This window comes from Eumetopias jubatus, unplaced genomic scaffold (genome assembly GCF_037043125.1).
Source record: "Eumetopias jubatus isolate StellerSeaLion01/CBP00866 unplaced genomic scaffold, mEumJub1_p1.0 scaffold_2, whole genome shotgun sequence".
Lineage (NCBI taxonomy): Eukaryota > Metazoa > Chordata > Mammalia > Carnivora > Otariidae > Eumetopias > Eumetopias jubatus.
In genome coordinates, this window is record NW_028274808.1 from 78,834,544 (window position 1) to 78,857,423 (window position 22,880).

Below are 22,880 nucleotides of genomic sequence, written 5' to 3' on the forward strand. Positions count from 1 at the left end.
TTCTACTCGTCTCATCCTTCTCTTCCTCCTCCTTTTTTCACGTATCAGAAAACTGATCTGATAAAAGCAAAATTATAAGATTTATTAATCCTACAGTAATATGCAGGAAGAATTGGAAAGTGAAGAGACAAAAGATGGAAACTGTTATCTTGAGTTTGACACGGCATGAGAGGCTCTGAGACAGAAGACAGGATGGTCCCTACATCGTGAAACTTACAATCAACATAGGAAGGCAAGGCAAATGTGTCTACTAATAAACTAATAAACATTTATAACCCAGATGTTTGCCCCAGATGTAATCTCTTGCCCTTTGGCTTGAACCCATGAATCCACACCTGATTGTATTTCAAAACTTTTTTCATGCTTTCTGCAAATCCCCAGGGGCTCATATCTTTCAGGGTCACTCTGTCCATAGCCCCTGCATCCATGTGTGTTGCTTCTGTTTTCCCCCTTAACAGCCTGCACCCAAAACTCCATCCCTTCACCAATTTCCATAAAATATGCATGCTCTCCAAGCATTTTATGAGTTTATTTTAATTTCCTGAGCAATTGAGGATCATGGGAAATGATCCTATTGGGCTATGTACAACTTCTTCTGCTTCACTGCTTTACTCTCCCCTCCCTCCCAGTCTCCCCCTCTGTTCCTCATTTCACCTTTTCTGAATTGCTTGCAAGAACCTCATATTCTCAGTTCTTTTTTTAAGGTAGACCAATGCAGTGCTCCCTGAATGCTCATCCCAAACTCTCATACCCAAATTAAAGTGCCAACAAACAAAAGGGGAGATACCATTTCTTAAAGGTAGTTAAGTTTGTAAGTAACAAACAAACCAAAACATTCTCTTACACAGAAAACACATAATAAAACAACCTAAGGCAGAAAAATAAATGTGCTTTAGACAGCATGGTAAAAACTGGGGAAATAAGGGCTACAGTAGTTCAGCGAAGGAAAAGATCAATCAAGAAGGGTTTTAATGGAGGAGATAGATCTTGAATTGGACCTTGAAGAGAGGCTAGAATTAGTATTGCAGAGAGAGGAGGCAAGAGGTCATTCAAGGTAAGGAAATAACTGTAAGAAAACCACAGAGGAAAGAATGAGCCTGGCATCTGGGTGACGGCAGCTCTCAACTGAGAATTTAGAAGCAAGATAAGGCTGACTGGGTGCTGGAAATGCTGGGTTGTCAGACCCAAGGGCTTGGACTTAATCCAATAAAAATCAAAGAGGCTCTAACAGACATGCTTTGAAAGGCAGAGGATAAGTGAAGCTTTGGGGTGGAGGCTGGGGGGTGGGTCCCCAGAAATAAGAACTGGGGGTACAAATGTCATCAGAATTCTCTTTGTTTCTGATTTCTGCTTCTTTCTGTGGGTTGGCTTTAATTTCTTCTCCTGAACATCAGGTTTTTTTACCCAGGGAGTATGGTGATTTAGCAGATTCCTGGCTTACCATCCATGGAGAAAAGACTCTTACCTCTTGCTCCAGCTCCACAAATCTAAGATAAGGATTCTATTTGGCTTGGCTTAAATCAAGTGCCCATGCCTAGAATGAGCATTGCAGTCAGGAAGGTGAATTTTGTGGAAGGAGATGGTAATTTCTAATGGACCACATAATAAAGCATGGCCAGATTTGAGAAAGGGAAAAAAATAGGGAGTAAAGAAGGGGGATGAAGCATGGATGTCATCATTGTGAGAGAGTTGTGAGTGAAGAAGCAAATGCAGCTTGTGTCTACAATTGGACCCACTGGAAATGTTTATGTAAAGAAAATCGATTTATTTTTCAGCAAGCATTTATTGAAAACCTACTATTCTTAAGTTGCTATCATATCTCTCTTATTTTTTTCTCATTTTCTTCTAGTTTAAGTCATCAGCCAATATGTTGTGTCCTTCTAAGGCATCTTAAATTCTTTTTGGGAAAAATGGGAAAAAAATTAAAATCAACTGCTTAACAGCTGTTATGAACCAATTATTATGTTAAGACACAGTTCCTGTTTTCAGGGAGCTCTTAGTCTAAAAGTAAAAATACCATGTACGCAAATAGCTCTTACAGCAGATAGAAAATTATAAATGCCACTAAAAAGAATAGATAAAGTTCTGAGTTCAGAGTTTATCCTACTATAAGAAATAGTATTATTGAACCGATATTTTTAAGTAGAATAGAATAGATCAAATTAAGACCCAAAGATAATGGCAGTGAAAGACTTTCTATAGTGAGGAATAGCCTGAGACCAGAATAGCATGGAAGTAGTAAAGAGCAGAATATGTTGAATAAACAGTTTATATCTGACAGGATGGACTTGATCCTAAAAGGGGAGTGGGCCACCAGATGTGGAACCCTTCTAAATCTGTACTCAATAAAAGCAAGGTAGCCTTGGGAAGGTGACAAAAAAATACATCTAAAAATTTTTTATAGAAAAATGTATGGGACACTGTGACAGGTTAAGAGAGAAGCAGCTAAGAAGGAGAGGCAAAAGAGACAGAGTTTGAGGGTGACAGAATTGGGGAATTAGCAGTGTCCTGTGTAGATTTATGTTACCTAGTAAAGACCATTCTCACAATGAGAAGAGATCACCTCCCATTTCAGGAGGCCCCAGATTCCTAATGCACTGAGACACATGGAGACAAGTCTCTTTGTCTTCCACACTAACACTTGCCAGAGTTGGTCGTGACTCTGTGTGGCCTATGGAACCCACACATTGTACAACTTCACAGTGCCACTAATTAAGGGCACCACTGGAAAGTCTTTGCCCTTTAAGATCTAGATAAGAGTTGTTCAAACCCACAATCTAGTCCTTGTGGAAATCCAAAGATTTTTGCACAATCCATGTTGTGAATGCTTACCTCGGTTCTAAGGTGCCATTTCCTCTGACTTAAGTGACTTTTCCATGTGGGCCCTCCCTATTGCATGTCAGCCCAGCTAGGAAACTCATTCCCTTCCTTGGTAGCCACAAACTAACTACTCTCACATGGTGTTATTGCTGACAATAGACTTTACTGAAGGTTTGGGGAAATGGAAGGGGGTTCATATAACAAAAAACAGCTTCGAATGGGATTTTAGACATATCTGTCTTTTAAAAGCCTTCAGCTGTCCCATGACTAAGGATTTTTCAGAAGCCACTTCACCTCATATTGTGCTCAGCCTTGCACTATCTAGAAAGCTCCTTCTATCCCATCCCATATTTTAATTTTACTTCTTCCATTCAGAATTTACCCCCAAGATTTTCAAACTCTTTCTACTGTATTATACAGAGCAGACTTTCTTAATCAAGGGTGATTGTTCCCTTTGGGAGATTTGGCAATGTCTGGAGACATTTTTGATTTTCACAACTTGAGGGCATGTTTACTATAGGCACCTAGTGAGATGAGACTAGGGATGCTGCTAAACGTACTACATTCACACGACAGCCCCCCACAACAAAGAACTAGTCAATCCAAAATGTCAATAGAGCCAATGTTGAGAGAACATGATGTGGAGTAAGTCTGTTCTCTCCAGCCTCCATACTCTCCATGTCTTTCAATCTTATGTCGATAACCTATGAGGTGGTTCCCTCCATTAAATTGAAGGGGAACATTATGGCCCACAAGAGCAACAGAGACCCTGAAATGTCCTTTAACACAAGCTGCCCTTCTTAGAAAAAATTTGTGGTTTTGAATAGAATTTTTCCTTAATACATAGAGAATAAAGTTCTTATCCATACTCAACTCTACTTACTCTGCCAGAAAGAGAAAGAGAGAAAGAGAAGAATGTAAATAGTGTGGGTGATTCTGTTCCACGTTCCACTAGAGCATATGCCCTGAGGAGCGCAGGATGGGAGATGCGAATCTGATGTTCCTTCAGTTGGTCTCAGTTCCTGAATTGCTCTCATAGAATGAGCATCTTACCATGCTGAGTGTGATTCAAGTGTTTTAAGATACGTTTTTTTTTTTTTTTTTTGGTACAACATGGCCCCTTAATGCAAGCCAACTACTTCATCAGGTGTTTAGCTGAGAAAACAGCAATCTGTTCCAATGCTGGAGGAAAAACTGGCTGAGTTGGATGCTATATCAGCCTCAAATGTGCACAAAAATGGCCATGTAAATTATGCCTTAAGGGATTTTTTTTCCTAGGGTATTTCTGACTTAGTATGATTTTTCACCTTGCTCACGGACTTAAGAATCAAACTCTATGTAAAATGCAACTCCACATTAGAGGAGAGGTGGTGGGAAGTAGAGGTCTTGGGATAGATTTGAGGGTAATGAGAGGTTGGGATGGTGAAAAAAAAAAGAGAAAAGAAGAGATGGTGAGTGAAGATCAGAAAGGCAAAGAAGATGGAGAGAGCACATAGCTACTCCATCAATTTTCAGGCACATCTATTTGATAATTGAAAGGAAGTTTACAGATGTTATAAAAGGGAAGCTGTGCCACAGAGAGCTTAGTTTGTTGCAATATTGATCTTTTAAAGACATTACTGTGGAATGTATGATCAAGGTCTGTAAACTAATGTAATGCCTATTGAATTGTTAACTCTCTTTTCTTGTATGCCTAATGTACAATATTGTCATATTTATCATTTAATTTAATAAGTTATGTGTTAGCTTGTTTTTTAATTTAAAAAGCGAGCAAGTACATGTCATAAATTCTAAACAATTTGTTTAAATATTAAACAAGTAACAAGGCAGCTTTTGCAGGTGTGCCTTTGAAGTCTGTGTTTATATTGTGTGTACAAATGGCTTTTTGTGTGTGTAAACAGTGAGGTTGAAAAATAGGTGGTCACTACTTATCTCTGTCTTTGCTGGTGCACATTCTGCCAATGGACCACCCTCAACAATTTGAAATGGAGGCTACTCTTCTGATTGTTAAGATGAGATAGGGAAAAGGAAAATTAACTCATAAATATTGCATGGTCAAAAATTTTATGTGAGGTTTGGAAAGATAAATTCTACAGTAATAATTTCAGAAATTCCCATTTTAATTAAATACAATATTTTCAAAATTGTGCTATCGTGCATGGCATAGGCTTTCTTAGTTGGGAACTTTCTGAATAATGCACTAAATAAAGGGAAAATTGTTCTCTACTAAGTACTATTTTCAACACATAAAATTTTGTAATGATTTTCTTTTATTTGGGCACAAATTAAGAATATGGATACTTTCTCCAGACCAAATTACTACCTTTTATTGTCAAGATTTTAGTCCAGTGCTGCTATAAAGTACAATTTATGAAAAACAGTTTAGAAGGGAAAATTACAGAAATTAAATTCTGGATTGGAAATACTGGAATATTGGAAAGGGTATAGGGGTAGAAGATAGTTACCTAATAGGTTTTAGTTAACTTACCCAATAACACTATTAGAAAGGAAGTATTATTTGGATTCCAGAGAAAGAACATATTAAAGTCAAAGTTATAAATGTTTTAAGACAAAATTCAAATCTGCTTCTGGAGAATCTACAGTCTATATCCTTTTCTCTACAATATTCTGCTACCTAAACTCCATAATGAATTTGGTAATACTGAACATAGGAAACATCCTAGCATAAATACATTCAAACTTCACTATAATACTCACCATAGACTTATATTCTGTCCTATCTAAATTAATCAGGGCAATGAACACAAGTTTCATGGATTGCAGACAATAAAGATTTGTCACTCACATCACAGTCCAATGCAGTTCAGGCAACTCTCCTTGGTAGATTTCCTCGAAGAGGTGACTCAGGGATCCAATCTCCTTCCATACTATGATACTGCCATCCTAAACTTGAGACCTCCCAGGCATTCATGGTAAGGGAAGTGAGAGGTTAGACAATCAATGAAGTGGTTTTATGACCAGTGGAACACATAATTTCCACCAATATACCAGGATGTAAACCCAGTCATATGGACCCAACCTAAATGCAAGGGAGGCTTCCTGTGTGCTCAGAAAAAAAAAAAGAGAGAGAGAGAGAGTGAGAGAGATCAAATCTGGAGAACCCATAACATTATCTCTTCTACACTATTTAAGGAAATTTACTTCTTCATGTAGCAAAAAGACCCTATGAATATTATGTAAAGGTCGAGGTCAAGTTTATGCCATGGAACACTAGGTTACCACAGGAGGAGTGGAAATGTGCCGGGAGAGTTGCAGGTTTTGTGACAGGAGGCTTGAGATATCAGAAGAAAGTCTACCAGAATGTTAATGGGAGGAAGCCAGGCAGACAGCCCTGAATATCAAATGACCCCACTAAGGAAAATACAAAAAAGGGAGAAGTGATTCAATAAGATCAGATGTCAAGCGCATGGAGAGCAGGAAAGAATATGGGTAGAGTAATGGGTAGGAGAAAATGGTTTAGGATTAACAGTATGAAAAATATCATAGTTGGTGTTGTTTACTGTATTTAAGTCAGTTTACAGGTTGTTAATCCCCATAACAATCTTATGAGGTAAGTTATAGTATCTCATTTGATAGGTGATGAAACTAAGGCCCAGAGTCACACAGCTACTCAGAGGCAAAGCTAGAATCTAAACCCACGCTAAATCTGGCTCCAGAGTCTATGCTTTAAACTTTATAGTTATTGCCAGTCTAAAACACAAATCCTGCTGAATTTCCTCTTTTAAGTGATACTTAGTTTATGACATAGAGGCAACTTTTCAAAAGAAAATGTAAAAGGCTGGATGTCAAAATTCCATGTACTTTATCACCCACTGATTCATCAGGCTATATTGGGCCTTTCTTCCTGATCTCATTTTCTTTTTGCAAGGTGATTATTTAAAAGGCTAAACAAACTGATAGATACCTTATCCATCACCCTGCTTACAGACCCCTGCCTTTGCCATTTCAGATCAGAGGAAATGCTACTTCTAAATTTTTCCAGAGTAGGAAGTTCACAACTTCCTTTGTAATTTGTCTCAACATTTCATACTCTGTAAATAGAGTAGATATATGGCATCTGGAATGTAAGGGAAATCTACACTACTATCTCAAAGATGGATTGACAAATCAACCTGGGTGTTGTCTCTTTTTTTCTCCATTTTATCTGTCCTATATGCAGAGTTTTTGCAGATTGGAGAAGAAATTACTACTTTTTTCTTAAGAATCTTCTTCCTTGGCCCATTGTGGTCTTCTCATCTCTCAAGGAAATTTTGAATAGACCCTGAAAGCAGAAATAATGTTGCTAATATTTACTGACCTGTAAGGCAGCACTGACCAATCAGGCATGCATATCAGCCAATCAGCAGGGCCACAGACTGTAATGAAAGCAAGAAGTCCAGTTGTCTTAGTACTGAACAACTGAATATCAGGCCTGCTCTTAACCTTGTGCTGTCGTGTTCTGGCAGGCATGCAAAAGGAGATTGTAATCTCCTGCATATTCCCCCTGTGCTAACATATACACTGAGGGCCACATATTAGCTCTCTCTGTGTCAAGTGCAGGTTAAAATCTGAGGTTTTTTGGCTTTCTATAGAATAGTATTACTTGCACTTCAAACACTGCTGATTTATCTGAAATAGCTGATAATGATTTCAGTGATTTTTTTTTGAGATTGGTCTATATTGGATATGTTTCTTCTCATTTTAAAAAAATCATTAAGTGAAATTAACTTGTTCTGTAAATTTACCATATGGCTTAGTGAAATATTAGCTCATCTTCACGAGAATATTTAGTTACCACCTATTCCACTATCTAGGTGTATTGCAAAAGATGGCCCCTTTTATTATGAGAGTGTAAATCCCAATCCCAGCATCTACATCCTGGCTCCTGACCTCACCTGCCCTTCTACCCATCATTTCTTATACCCTCAGCTATAACTTTAGATCTTTGTGCCACAGTTTAAGTCTGTCTCATTTTCTTCTCTGCTCAGTGGAGTTGGTCATCATGTGACAAAGACCATTGATTGTCCCCTGTACTTAGTTCTCCCCTTCTTCCTTTTAGCAGTAGAACTCCAGATTTGGGAGGGCATATGGCCAGTCAACCTCTCTTGAAAATTGCTCTGGCTAATGGGATGTAAGCAGAAATGATGTGTACAAACTATTTGGTCAAAACTTTTGTTTTTTAATAGGAAACAGTGGATATGATGCTGGTGACACAGCTTCCACCATACAGATGAGGACAACACTGTGTGGAATGGGGCTGTTGGGGAGAAAACATTTTTCTTTACCCTTCAAATTTCCCCTGGCTTGTCTAAGAGTTAAATGGACATGAGACAGATTAATAGGAGAAAACTCAAACAAAAATTTAATAAACTGTACACCTCCTGTATACATGGGAGAGACCTAGGAAAACTAAGTCTCTGAAATGGCCAGAGCCATACTGTAAATAGCTCCAGCTAAAGAAAAGATGTTGGGAGTGGAGAGTCAGTTATGGGAGGTTACCAGGAAAAGCACAATAAAGAAGGGTAATGTTGTTAAGTGGATTTAAATCCATGCCTTCTCCATTGATAACAGTTTCTGGAGATTTTAGAGTTATCTTGGTATAGCCAGGGAGACACTTTTACAAATGGAGATTTCCCTTATACATGTAAATATCTCCTACAAAAGGGTAACTTCTATTTGGTTTTAGGAACTTCTATTATACCCACAGTTTCTTAAAAATAACCAGCTTAAAATAATCAATATGCTAAAGAGGTATATTTCGGGGTAGTAAAGTTTGCTCCCCAAAGGGGTTCCTGAAGACCTCATATAGCAAAACCACCTATCTACCCTGAACAAATTTCATTTTTCTTGACTTTATGTGAGATAGAATTAAAACTTCTTTCCTATTTTAGCCACCCATTTGGGGGTGTCTTTGTATAGGAGCTTCATCTGTACCTGACTAATACATCAGAATATAAGAACTACTTGAAGATTATTTCTAGCTTAAAGGGCAACATATTGCCAAATAAAATGAGCTGAATAGCGGTCAAACCCACTGAATTCCTAAGCCCTTTGCTGTGGTCTGAATGTTTGTGTCCCTCTAAAATTTATATGTTGAAACCCTAATCTCCAAGGTGTTGATATTAGGAAGTGGACCTTTGGGAAGGGATTAGGTTATAAGGGCAGAGCCCTCATGAATGGGAGTAGTGCCCTTACAAAAGAGGTGCCCTGACATCTTCCACCATGTGAGGATAAAACAAGAAACCTGTGACCCAGAAGAGGGTCTGCACTTGACCATTTTAACACCCTAATCTTGGATTTCCAACCTCCAGAACTGTGACATATAAATTTCTGCTGTTTATAAACTACACAATCTGTAGTATTTTGTTATAGAAACCCAAACAAACTAAGATACCTGTCCAATTTGGACTGAGCACTTTTCTCTAGGATTAGAGTCAAAATATTTAGCAATTCATACAACAAAGGCCAACCAATCAGAATAGTTCTGGTAATGACTTAAATCAACAAACAGTGGTTTATATGAGTCCTGCATTTCATTGAGAAAAAGGCGACTGGAATTAATTGGGCTAAGAAAAAGACGATTAGAAAGTGACCCAATAAGCCGTAACATTGAAATGAACTGAATTCGAATTGCTCTGTTCCAAGGATCGACAGTCTCCTAGGTGGGCAGTTCTTATTGCCCTGAAGTCTTCATTCTTGAGGATCTCAGAGAGAATAGTTTGACTTTTAAATCCCTTCCCTCAACTGAAACCATGAGCTGGGATAATCTACCAGCCCCAGTTTAAGTGTTATTTGCATATATTAAGAACAATTCCCTCTTAAACTCTTTGGGCAGAGAGTGCAATACCTGGGGTTTGTAACAATGGGAGTGAAACCCCCAGGTGATGAAAGCCTATCCCTTATACTTTTTGGCTCCCTCCCTCTCCAACAGTAGCCCCTATCAGGAAATAGGAATGTATTACTCCCATGCAGGTTTTTATACTTCTGCAGCAAATATGAAAAAATGTTCCCACCTCATAATATAAAGGTGGTGACTACCTTGGAGCCTGTGATTATTTTTTTGGAATGCTTGAAATATTTTATGAAACATTTATAAACTTATGAAATATGTTATGCTTTATAATATAATTAAATATTAATATAGCGACATTAAAGAGATGCAGTCAAAAACTTGAAGTGATTTTTACAGTAGCAAAAAATAAAATGAACTCAATGGGTTACCTAATTTGTTATTAATAGTTTTGTATGATGTCACTATCTACCAGGTTAAGGAAATCTAATCACTTTAATTTTTTCATGTATATCTTACTTTCAAAAACTGCTAACAACATTGGGTTTTCTTCTGAATTGTTTCCACAACCTATGAATAACATAATGCTCCAGTTGGAGTCCACTGCTAACTATAACACCAAGTTTCCTCACAAGTACATATTCTATTCTTCCCTTTTTATCTTGCTCATTCCAGGTCAAGTTTGATTTAAGTAACACTAGGAATGTAGCATTATTTTATTTCTGTTGGCTTTACTTGACTGTTTTTTAGGTTCATCTCTATAAATATAGAAATTTCAACTATCTTGACTGAATTTTATTTTTCAACTTCTTAAGGAAGGAAAATCCTGCAATGACCAGATCACTTCTTAACAAAGTGATGAAGTTATTATAGGTATAAACAGTAGGCCTGGGTTCCTGAGGAAAATATTAGAAATTTCCTCCTATGATAATTGGTTAAAAACTAGGAATGACAACTACGGCTTTGTCAAAATCTTATCACAGTCAATTGATCTAACATTCCCTTCTGTTAGGATGAACTCTGAAAAAGAAATCAATTAAAATCTAACTCAAGAGTAATGGATGCATTTTTGTGATACACTCAGTATATAGAGAGAAAAGTGATCTGGACTTGACTACAGTGAATTGTGTGCAAAGATAATTAAAGGAATTGGCTTACCAATTCTCATCTCTCCCAGATAAACCAAAGTTAGTTAGTGCCTTAAGATAATACAATAATAAACCAATAGGTACTTCAAGGGCCTGAAAGTGATAAAGTACTTCCCAAATACTAATTCAGGGGAGGAATCCAGAGGTCTAGAAAAATCAACATACAGTCCAAGGGGTGTGTGTTGAAAGAAGGTCCTCAACAGTAATTAGCCAGTCTTATTATTATAATAATTATGTGATTATGAAGGCCACCCCTACCCTTACTCCTTTTTATCGCTACCTGACACTTCCTTTCTTCTGTCTCCTACTTCCTGTTTCTCATCCCCACCCCAGCAGTAGCTGCCAGCAATAACTTAAGCTCCTCAAAATGAGCAGCCTGGGGCCAATTCTTTCATTTACTGTACTCTAGGGCAGTGGTTCCAGATCAGCAGCAGCAGCAGCAGCAGCAGCAGCAGCGGCAACCTGGGAACTTAATTAGAAAGGCAAATTATTAGGCCCCACCCCATACCTACTGAATGAGAAACTCTGAGGGTGGGGTCTAGTAATCTCTTTTAACATGGTTTCCAGGTAATTCTGACGCATGCTAAAATTTGAGAATCTCTGTTTCAGGAAAGAGAATTCTTAGAAGTCTGAAATGCTTAAGGACCTCAAGTGAATCACTGATTCTCAAGGGACCTTGAAAATTCTTTGAATTGGAAGGAAGATCTTTAATCTTCCAAAGAATCAATCTTGGTATTTTATGACAAAACTCCAAAGGTGGATATTTTTGAGAGCACTTACTAAATCCAAGTACTATGTTAAGTACATATCCTGTTATGGTATCAATAATCTCATTTTACAAATAAGGAAACCTAAATTTAGAAAGATTAAGTAATTTGCACTGGGTCATAAGGTTATTAAGTGATGAAGCCAGAATTCTAAGCTTTGTAAGCTGGCTCTACAGTACTGCTTGATTTGCTGGTTCTGTGAAAAGGGGTAGCAAAATATAGCTCTAGGCTAAAAATTTTTGCTTGGATTTTTCATTCAGGAAGATTGAAACTTGGCTCTTTCTTGTACCTTGGGCTTTTTGAATTATCTGCAGAAGTTAGCATTTGTTTAAATTTCTCAGTGAGTGCACTCACTGTAATTAATAATATTGATTTAGCTACTGAGTCCATACTTTGTTAATGTACTAGTAGTTGTATTTTAGTATTATAATCTCATGGTGCCATGGAAATAACTTATAGTGAATAAAAAGATATGTACATATGATACTGTGTTTTGTTCCTTGGAAGTTTTTATTGCATTATAACAATAATATATGTTGTTTTACAAATAAAGATAATTTAAAAACTGAATATATTTTCAAACAAAACTTCAGTTCATGTGATACTCAAATTGGAAATATAAGCAGTAATTTATAAATGGATGGGGAAGAAGTATATGTTGAAATGATGTGGTTATAATAATGTTTCCTGGAATTTTTTTTTTGAGATATACGATTACTATAAAAATACATGCTTTCATATTAAAAATCAAAAAGTCAGATCAAAAGTCATATTCATAAATATTTTTAAAAAATCTCAAAACTTTAGGTGCTTATTTGGTCCTTTACACAAGAAAGCAATCTCTACTGTCATTGTATAGAGGCATCATAAGTCAACTTAACTTCTACTTAGAGGACATGGTTCTACTACATTCATGGCAAAGGCCATTAAAAAGCTTTTTTTTTTTTTTAAGTAATGAACTAGTTTAAATGGAAACATGTCTACTTGTTTTGATAAAATATTAAAGTCTAGCTATAATTAGCACTAAGCACTTCAAAATAGATTGTGGTTTAAATATTAATAATTGATGTGGCATATACCTTCTATAAAGAAAGTGTTTATACATGTTTCATTTTTACACATGGACATTTAATGTCCAAAATTTATGCACCAAGAAAACCATATAATGCTCTGTGAAAAACTGTCAACACCAAAACATTTGCATCTGGCAGGAGTTGATGCTGGGAAAGAGGAAAGGATATCTAATCAGTTTTTACTAAAGGGGCATCTATGTCTGTTGAAAAGAAAGTCTTACCAAGCAATTAAAAATGCTTCATATTGAAAGATCTAATAAAGTGCCCCCAAAAGAGTCAGAAAAAATAAATGCAATTTAATAAAAATATCATTTGACATAAGAATGCATTAATTCCCCCACTGTGCCAGCTAGATGAAGTGGGAAATACTCAGCTGCCTTTGTTGGGACAAACTCAAAACTTGGATTAGGTCCTCCAAATGAGTAGATGACCTCTGAATAAGATGATTCAGTAGGCTGCTTTAATAATATACCATTACTCCTACTTGCCTTGGAACAGAAATCACTCAATTTGGAGAGACTATGGGTGAAACGCAAATTTGACACTTGCAGAGATTTAGTTTTCATTTGCTTTGTAATGCATTACCGATAGCAAATTTACCTCTATCTTTAGGAATAAAGATGACATCCTCCATGAAGCTTCTTACATTTTTCTGTCTGCTATTTCCAGTGTCATGTATCTGACATATGATAACCACCCTTTATGAACTCTAATGTTAGGGGAAAGATTTTATTCGTTCTGGGTGCCCATATGGCTATTCTTGACCTACTTGCAAATGTATGACAAGATATACTGCACATTCTCTTATTCTGACGTTTCCATTTCTGACATTGAACACACCTTTTAAGAATAAAATAATCTTTATTATGTGTACCTAGGCATCAGAAAATTAAAATTTAAAAATCCACTTGGCCTCATTTTATATGGATACCTTATTGCCTGCCCTTGAGGTATTATTAACATTTTATATCACAGAAAATATCTTTTTAATTGTGATTTTCGTAGCTAAACATTGAAATCTTGAAGCATTTTGTTTCTTTGCAATCATCTTTGTTAGAATAAAAAAATAGTGTTGATCAAAATGTTGTCTTAGTTGTTACTGACAGCTGTTAAAATGCTGCTAAAAATATAGTGCCAACTACTGAAAAGCTAACTGCTCTTGTGAAGTCCTAATGAGAAATTCTAAATGAGTTTTTCATCAAGTTCAACAGAGACTCTTATGTTTCTCACACCTGACCCACTGGACTGTTTCACTTTTCTGTGGTTGTTATTGCACATAATATCAGAGAAACAGCCCCAAAGCATAGTCCTAATGTGCAAACCATGAATTTGTTTATGTAAGATTAGCACAGTTATTTAAAGGTGATGAATTACCTGTACTAAACAAAGAAAAAGAGAGAAAAAGACAAGAAATTGAAAATATCTTTATTTTTATTAAAATATACTGCTCTAAGTTCCTCTCCCCCTTTTCAACTACTGTACATTATTTCTAAATTGAGAACATCAGTGTAGGCACAGTGAAATCTGATTTGCTTCTAATAATATGGCACACTAATTGTGATGCATGTGCTGTTGGGTGCTCTGTCATCTCAAAATCTGGCCATAGAAATGTATTAGGTTTATGTATTTTTATTTAAAATGACCGCAAAAGAAATTAAGGTAGATAGATGAATAAATAGTTAGGAAAACAAATACAGAAATAAATGAATAACCAACGCTAATAAAAATATTCCAAGTAGTCTAGAAAATTGAGTTTGGCCTATTTTGGATATTAACAAAAACCCTGATATGTTTTGTATTTATCTTCTGGTCCACAATTTTTTATTTGCTTGCAATGTTTATAAACTATAACATGTGTGTTTTGCAATAAACAAAGAAAAAATTCTATCTTATATTATTCCCCTATTTATCTTCTCTCTCCAATACCCCCCTCCTCTCTCATTCTGACTCTCTCTTTCTCAACTCTTTCCAACAGCTGGTAAGAGATGGGGGGGTGGCAGAAAAGAAAGCCTAGCTTTTTAGAAAAAAAAAAATGCCAGCATGGCTAGGCTTATTAATGAAGTTAACTATGACCAAATGCTTAGCCTTTAACTTCTAAAAATTATTGAATACAATTAAATTATATTATACCTAATGGTCTTTACTTTCTTGTTGCTAAGTAAAGATATAGAGAGGTAATTAATACATTCCAAAATAAATTCAAAAAGATTTTTTTGGGGGGTGGGTAATGATTTCATGGCTTAAACAACTCTAAGCTAAAAAAGAAAAACAAAAAACAAAAAACAAAAAAAACAACTCTATGCTTTTTTCTTCCCCCAGAGTCAGCTGTTTGAAGAAATGGGATTAGCATCGGGGAATTAAGGGGTGGCTCTGCTAAAGCTAAAATAAAGAGCAAGGGAGAATTTTTTCCAACACAAACTTAGATGATATTAGGCTTTGTATCTGAAGTTATATAATAGAGGATGTGATGTCACACATGTAAATTGCAAACGCTGAGTCTTGCATTTTATGGTGGCAAACCTCAGGGAGTTTGACACTAATGGGATGAGGTAGGGTGGTGTCCTAAGGTACAGTGACTGTGAACGGAGAGTGATTTATTGTCAAAAGGGAGATAACTATTGCTACTGCTTCAAGATTTAAGAGTATTTGGCAGCTGTAAATTGTCTCTATTTGGAGATGAAGTTCCTTTTCTGTTCTTTTCCTTTCTTAATTTTATTTAAAAAAAAACACATTTTCATCCTCTTGCAAAGAGAAAATATACTTATCTAAAAGGGTGAAAAGAACAAACTTTGTTGAGACAGCTTAAAAAACAAGCAAGTCATGACATTTCTAGGCGCATACTTTTTTAAGGTGACGGGGCTCTTTATTAACAAGCATTGGCACAAAGAATATTCCAAACAACTAGAAAACCCTGCATCCCCATATTTGATGGAGTCTCTCAGGGGCATCACTTGTGGGGTGATTCCAAGCAAAACAAGTGTCACCTTCTCTTCAGATGAGGGAGCCACAGATATTATCCTGGAGGTGTTCTCCCTTAGGGTGGCACAGGACCACCTCTTGTCTTACAGAGAGCAGAACAAAATAAAGAGAAGAGGGAAACTTAATTGTTCAAACGTTTGGGCAAATAGCTAAATAACTTAGATAGCCCCAAAGATTTGCCTATTAATAATTGCAAGATCCCCACAGCGCTTCCAAAGGATAAGAGAAGCTGCTATATATGGCCATATGACCCCCCACCCCACCCCCAACTATTTTGGTGTGAAAAACTTTCAAAAGAACATTTATATACACTTAAACACTCAATCTTAGTTTTATAATACCAAATGGTTTTTCAGGCAGGGAAGATAAAAAATTCAGAATGGACAAGAAAAAAACACAGGAAGAAATCTAAATTTCTAAAATGTTGCACTTATAATAACCTACTTTACACCATAGTCTGATCCTTGACAAGTTCTCTGTAATGGAAATTATTGATTAAAATCACGGTAGACTATTTAGGTAAAGAATGTTTATGGTAAATCATTTTTTAAAGGGGGAAAGAATAATTGATACCTAATTTACTAATTTTGTAAACAGAATTTACGTCATATAGGTTACCTTACCTAAGAGTTTTCTCTAACACTTCATTATGAAAAATTTCAAGCATACAAAAAAGTTGAAAGAATTTTACAGCAAACACCTGTCTACCCACCAAACTATATTCTACCATTAATATTGTACTTCAATATACACATGCTTCATCACATATCTATCCATCCTTCTGTGTATTTTATAAACCCGCCAATGTCAATCCATCTTATTTTTGATGCATTTCAAGAATCAGTTTTTGCAGTCAGGACACTTGTAATTAATTATTAATATGTTCATTTTGAAAATATAGTATTTATTATTTTGATTTCGCTTAAAATATAATACCTTAAGAACTTCACATTCCCTACAAAAAAGGGAACTGAGGCAAAAGTAAAAATTCCTCCTTCTGCCATCTAAAAACTGAGTAGTGCCAATACTCAGTGGGTGTGGGTGATGGACCCAAAGCTCTATATTCGGACATCGGGAATGTGGCTGAAGAAAGGCAGTGATTGTTTTAACAGAGCAGCTCCGAGTTTAACACAGTTTTGTGTGGGAAGAGATTAGCAACTTTCACAGCTATTTAGTAAGAAAATGGGAAAGAACCCTGAAAAGTATGGGGGGGGGCGGTTAGGGTGGTGGTCAATAGATCCTGTAGGAAAAGAAGTGCTAAACTGGGAAAGGGGTATGGGGGGGGTCAGTTCGCGGGGTTTAAAAAACTGAATCATAAAGGACAACAAAAAGGGAAGCCTGTAAGGGGTAGTGACTCTATTCCCCCCCCCCCAAACACACACAATTTTCCACCAAGGGTAAGTGTAACGGTGCGGTTGGAAGAGTCTGGAGCTGAACCTATATCTCACACACGTGAGTGAGCGTGAACCCGCGCGCGCGCGCACACACACACACACACACACACACACACACACATCCCCTGATGGGGGTGATCTGTGTGGCAGAGAGTGGCGGACGTGGGACTTCGGGAAGGCTCCGGAGTCCGGAGGCAGCTGACTGCTCCGCAGGGCAAAGAGAGTGAGAGAAACCCGGGATCGCGGGTCACAGCTTAATCTTCTGCCCCTCGCAGTGCGCCCGCCTTCGCGGCTCGGTCGCCCCCCTTTCACTTTCGCGTCTGCGTAGGTGTCTGCCCCGGCTGGCGCGAGGGCGCGGGGGCGCGCGGGGCGGCGCGGGGGCGCGCAGCGCTCGCCGAGCTGAGGGGGGAGGGGTCCTGGCGCTGGGCCCCTTCCTCAGCTTGCTCTGCCCAGGCACCACCGTCCGCATCTCAGCCGCTGTCAGAGCGAGGGGACCGGTCGCGGCCGCCGCTCCTCACCAATCTCCCCACACGCCCCCACGCGCAGCCACCGGTCCTTCCTCGGCGCCCCCCCCCCACGTTGGGGGTGGGGCAAAGGCGCCGCAAACTCGAGAGAGGTGGAGAGGAGCAGCCTCACTGGGTGGGCGGCAAGGGAGCAGGAAAAGAAACTTTTCACTCCCGCCCCCCGTGCGTGGTCCCCAACCCGTGCCGCCCCCCGCGGCTGGGGACTGCACCTGAGGCCGGGGCGCGAGCTCAGGCCCAGACTTCGGGAGGACGTGGGAAGTGGTGGAGGGAGGGTTACGTGCATTGGGGGTTCCGTTTTCCCTCCGCCTCCTTGCCGCCAGGGGCCAGGGTGAGAGGGCAACCAGCCACTGGCGCCCCCATCCCGATTTCCCACCAGCCGGCAGCCTCCTCCCGCTGCTGAGGGTGTGACCCGGGGAGGGGGCCGCGGCGCCGCGGGCTCCCCCTGCGGCCACCCCCTCACATACACACAGACACACACGCTCCGCCGCCGGAGCTGTCACCGGCCACCCCAGGCCCGAAGAGGGGGCGCGGAGAGCCGCGCTGCGGGGCTCACGCGTGGAATCATCCCGCCGTACTTCCCGGCTTCCAGGGCCGCCGCCGTCAACGCCCGGGAGACCAGCAGCCCCGGGAGAGGGGCCCGCTTGAGGCCGGGCCGCCGCTGCTGGGGGCGGGCGGGCGCCCGCGTCCCCTTCTGCGCGATTTGGCGCTGCCGCCTCTGCTCCTCCTGCGGGGTAACAACACTACTGATCTATTGCTCTACCCACCGTCAGTAGGGCCACTGCCGGGATTATCATCCTCTCCATCCTTACCGCCGATCTGCTAATATTGGACTTGCTGGTGGTGGCGCCGGCGGCGGCGGCGGGAGTCTCGCTGCCCTCACCCCCACCCTACCCCCCCCGCCCCGCGCCCCAGCTTCCCCACCATGTCCTAGAAAAGGTGAGTGCAGCGACAGTCACTTTGCGCTGACAGCGGCGGGAGGGGGCCCGGGGAGCGCAGAGGCGGCCCTGGGGAAGACAGGGTCCGCGTAGAGGGCGCGGGTGGGCGAACCGAGGTGGGCTGTGGGCAGGAGACCAGGTGCCCGCCGGGACGCCTCCGGGCAGGGGTGCTGGGCGAAAGGCGAGCGATCGCAGCGGTTGTCCCTGCAAAATCTAACCTACATTTTGCAAGAAGCTGAGATCCAGGGCAAGACCGGCCCTCCGTAAAGGAGGTAAAAACTTAGTAAAAGAGACACGTCCATTCCTTTAATAATGAATAATTTGTCAGCGCAGGCTCAGCCGCCGCCTCCTCGCCTGACCCGGCGCTAGCTAGGAACTGGACTCCCCTCGCTCCTGCCTGCCGCCCGTGCTCGGCCCGGTGCGATCGACGCCAGGCTGCTTGCCTGGCCGGGAGAGCGCGCGTGACGGCGGGCCCCGCGGGAAAGTTGGGACACTTGGCTGGGACTCCCGGCTGCAGGGTCCCGGGGGCCGCTCCGCGCAGGGGACTGCTGAGCACCGGAGTCGCCCCCGCCGCCAGGGAGTTCCCTACCTGGAGCGGCGGCGAATTCGAGTCTTCCTGGGTTCGGGGTCTGGAATCCCGAAGCTTAATTACTGTAAAGAGAGGAGGGGCCTTTGGGCACAGACAGGTTGACCACCACCCCCCCTCGCCCTCCGACTTTGGCGGGTGCGAGGCAAGGGTGAGGCGGGAGGCTGCACAGCTGCCACCACCGGGCTGCGGGTCGCCGAGGGCCGGGGGACCAGATTTAGGTGTGTACGTCACTGGTGCTGACTCGGGGCCAGCCGGGAGCCCAAAACGGAGGCTCAGACGCGGAGTCTCAAAGTCCTTAGAAATCAAAGTTAAAGAAGCCCTTCCTTTTGCTTAGTAACTACAGCGTTTGGGTGGGCGAGCGGAGAGTCGAGGTGGGGGCGGTTGGAGGGAAACCGAAATTTCTTCTTGCAGACACTCGATCCTTAGAAAACACTGATTCCTTCCCCTCCTGTGTGTTTCTCCCAATTATGTGCCCCCTCCCACCCATTATAAAGAAGTGAATATCCTCGATGGTAAGCTTTCAAACTGAGCTAGTGGAAAAATCCAATACTAAACTAATTAATGCACCAACAAAATCATAAAGGGGAGCAGCAGCTCTTGACCCTGGCACTTTTTTTTTTTTTTTGATGGGGTGGGAGAGACGCTGCGTTTAAAGGGCTTTTCCTGCACGGTTAAAACAAGGAAATTCAAATCGAGTGGGAACGTGATCCTCTTGCTCGCTGGCAGCGACGCTGCGGCTGCTCGTCTGAGAGGTAACTCGCAAGACCGAGGAAAGGGGCGGGGAGAGGAACCTTAGGGGTCGGGTAAAGCCCACTAGGAGTCATCCCCTGCGCGCGGACGCTGTGGGCGGTGCCTGGGCCAGGGCTGCCGCTCACCTGGCGCTGCAGGTGGAGAGCATGAGGGACCAACACCTTGACTGGATCTCGGAAAAACCGACTTCTTCCGCGTCACCACACTTTTCACGTCTTTCCAGATAGCCTGAGGTCAGCCAGGAGGAGAGTCAGGTGGGCGCGAGCAAGTTTGGGGCAGTCGAGCGAGAGGGGCGGGGGGCAGCGCGTGGAGGGTGCCTAGTGCCCAGTGTCGTAGCTGCCGCCCGGCACCTCAAGCACCCGCCGTGGCTGCGGCTTTAAGGGAGCTGCCGAGTCTAGGCTGTGTCGCAGCAACTTTGTATCAGTCATGTCGCCCTCCTGGTGACTGACAGCCGGGATTGTCCAATGAGAAACCCGCCTGGCCTGTGCGGCGTGGAGACTTGCTTCCCTCCGGGCCAATAGGAAGGGCTCAGGGGGGCGGGATAGCAACCTGAACTTTATCTGGACATGTGACCACCCCGGCCCTGGAGCTGGCCCACTCCCCCTCCGGGCTTTCGCCCGCCCTCTCTCCCTCTCTCCCTTCCCACTTCGCCAGCCCTGGCCCTGGCCCTGGCCCTGGCCCTGGCCCTGCCCCTGCCCCTGCCCCCGCCCCCTCCTCTCCGCCCCTCCGCGCCCGGGGTGTCATTGGACCGGGGAGACGCAAGCCAACTTCAGGCTGCTCGGAGGAAGCCCGAGCAGTCACCTGGGTGCAAGAGCGTTGCTGCCTCGGGCTCTCTCGCTGCAGGGAGAGCGGCACTCGCTGGCCTGGATGTGGTTGGATTTAGGGGGTCTCCGCAGCAGGGGTGTCGTGGCGTTGGCGAGCGCTGCAACAGGTAGACGCCGAGAGACGGACCCCGGCCGAGGCAGGTGTGTAGGGGTGCGCCGCGGGGCGCTGCTTGCCGGACTCGGCTTGCGGCCGCGGCGCGGGAGCGTGCACTTTGCAGGGAGAAGTGGCTGCGTAATCCGGAGGCACAGTCAGTATGGTGCTGTGTGCTTGTTGTTTTGTTTTGGTTTTCCACTTTTTACCCCCTTTGGCCGCCAGAGGACTATTTTGGGAAAGTTTGGCCACTTTGGATAAATGCCCTCTGACGAGCAGCTTTCAACCGCCTTTGGCAGTGGGAGGTCTACCTCCCTTCTCTTTCCCCAAGGATGAATTTCGGATCGTTTTCCTTCTAGAATTTTTTTTAAAGGACGTTTGAATAATATTTCTTTCCTCTATCAATTGCGGAAGCACCCAAATCTTAGCTGGAAGTGTAGTGGATAAGGGCAGTTGAAGGAGATACAGATCCTGATGTAGCCTGTAAAAAGAGGGCTCTGGAAATTAGTGCATTTCCCGTTCCCTAGTATTTATAAAACTCTTGAGAGAGGCTAATGCTTTCTGTGGCAGCAGTAGGAATTCCAAAGGCAGGGGAGAAAGGATGAAGCTTCTTTAGGTGTCATCCGTACCCTACTATACTGAACTTAGGTGCATGGCCTTTCCTACTGAATTTTAAAAGACTGGGTTTAAATCATAATGGTTTATGGCACCTTCAGTTTTAACTGTTTATTATAACCTGGAAGTTAGAAAAACTTTGATAGACAGGTTTTGAAAGCGGTGAATTTCTAATGCACTTAAATTGCTTTTTAACATTTGTATGGCCATTTCTTTAGGTGCTGTTATTGATGGTATTTACATAGTAATGATAACAGCGTTCTCCATCTGTGAAGTTTTTAATTTTATGTTTGAGTTCCATGGCACACTATCGTTGAAATGCCTGAGGATAGAAGTTTAAAAAGAAATACAGGGGAGCTTTTTCCTTTAAGGGAGACGTAGTTTGGCTTGGGGATTTTGGAAAGATCAGGTGGCTCAGTGAATTAGGTGAGTGAACAGAAATCAGGTGTGCTCAGTTCTAACTGGTTCTTCCGCTCTCTTAGGTGACCTTGGGCAGGTTTCTATCATTTACCTCATGTATAAAAGAGGAGAACATAATAAGAGTTCTGTAGTAGGTATGACAGAAAAATAGTTATATACAGCAAACTTTCACAGCGATGCAACCAGTGAAAATTGTGAAATTCTTAAGGTTCTGTCTTTTAAGATGCCGTATTATAGTGAAATAACTATAGAAAATATGTTTTAAATGGTACTATGTTTGGGGGATATTAAAAGTGAAAGTGTTTTCAGACAGAATACAAATTCACAAGAATCTTTGTTAATATTCCTGAAAAAAAAAAAAACACCGCTATTTCCTTATGGAAAAGCGCAATTTAACACAGACTGTAAAACATAAAAATTTTAAAGTCAGGTTTTTCCTTTACCAAAATAGTGTTTAAGAGCATATGAATGGCTTAAGGTAGAACTTTTGTCAGTGCTTTTCCTTACTTTTGTGAAATTTCCTTTATGTTTTGGGGGAGGCCATTTGCATGAAAATTAAAGGGTCTAAATGGTTTTTGTCTTTGTCCCAAGAGAGCCTCTTATAGTTTCTGCTGTAAGGGAGACAAGTCTGATTTTATATAAGCTAGATATGTATACATGAAGTGCCTGCTTCGTCATCTAGTTTAGTAAAAAAAAAAACTTTCCCTTTACCCTCTGGGTATTAAGTCCTATGAGGAGTATAATCATCAACTAGTATTTTCAGTATTTATTAGTACAGGTTAACTGAAATTCTGCTCAAGCCATGGTTATTATGCCATTTCCAAAAAGACAACCGGGCTTTCCTGGACTACATAGGAAATAAATGCCTAACCTAATCTATTTGTTTACAGAGAAGACTGAGTAAATAATGGGAACTCAGCATAAAATATTTTAATACTCCTAAGTTTTTTAAAACTCTGATCTTTAAAAATGTTTGCAGTGGAAGCCATGCAGATACTAGATGTCCTCTATTTTTTTGTGCCTGACAGTTGCCAACCTTTATTTACTTTGTTGAGAGGTGCGTTTAAAGTTGGTAGATGAAGACAGTACCTTACACAGAACTAATTTAGATTTCAGCAAAGCCTTTTGCAAATTCTTTAATGATAGCCCTGTCAATAACAT

At 41.3% G+C, this 22,880-nt stretch overlaps 1 protein-coding gene across 1 annotated transcript in view; it reads left to right on the plus strand.

Moving 5' to 3' along the window:
- The first annotated feature begins 20,627 nt into the window (after positions 1-20,627).
- The window catches only part of NR3C2 (nuclear receptor subfamily 3 group C member 2), a 329,662-nt gene continuing 327,409 nt past the window's right edge, over positions 20,628-22,880 (plus strand). The window contains exon 1 of the mRNA XM_028125270.2: positions 20,628-20,734. The gene's annotated coding sequence lies outside the window, so the exon portion shown is untranslated. The remainder of the gene's footprint in view (positions 20,735-22,880) is intronic.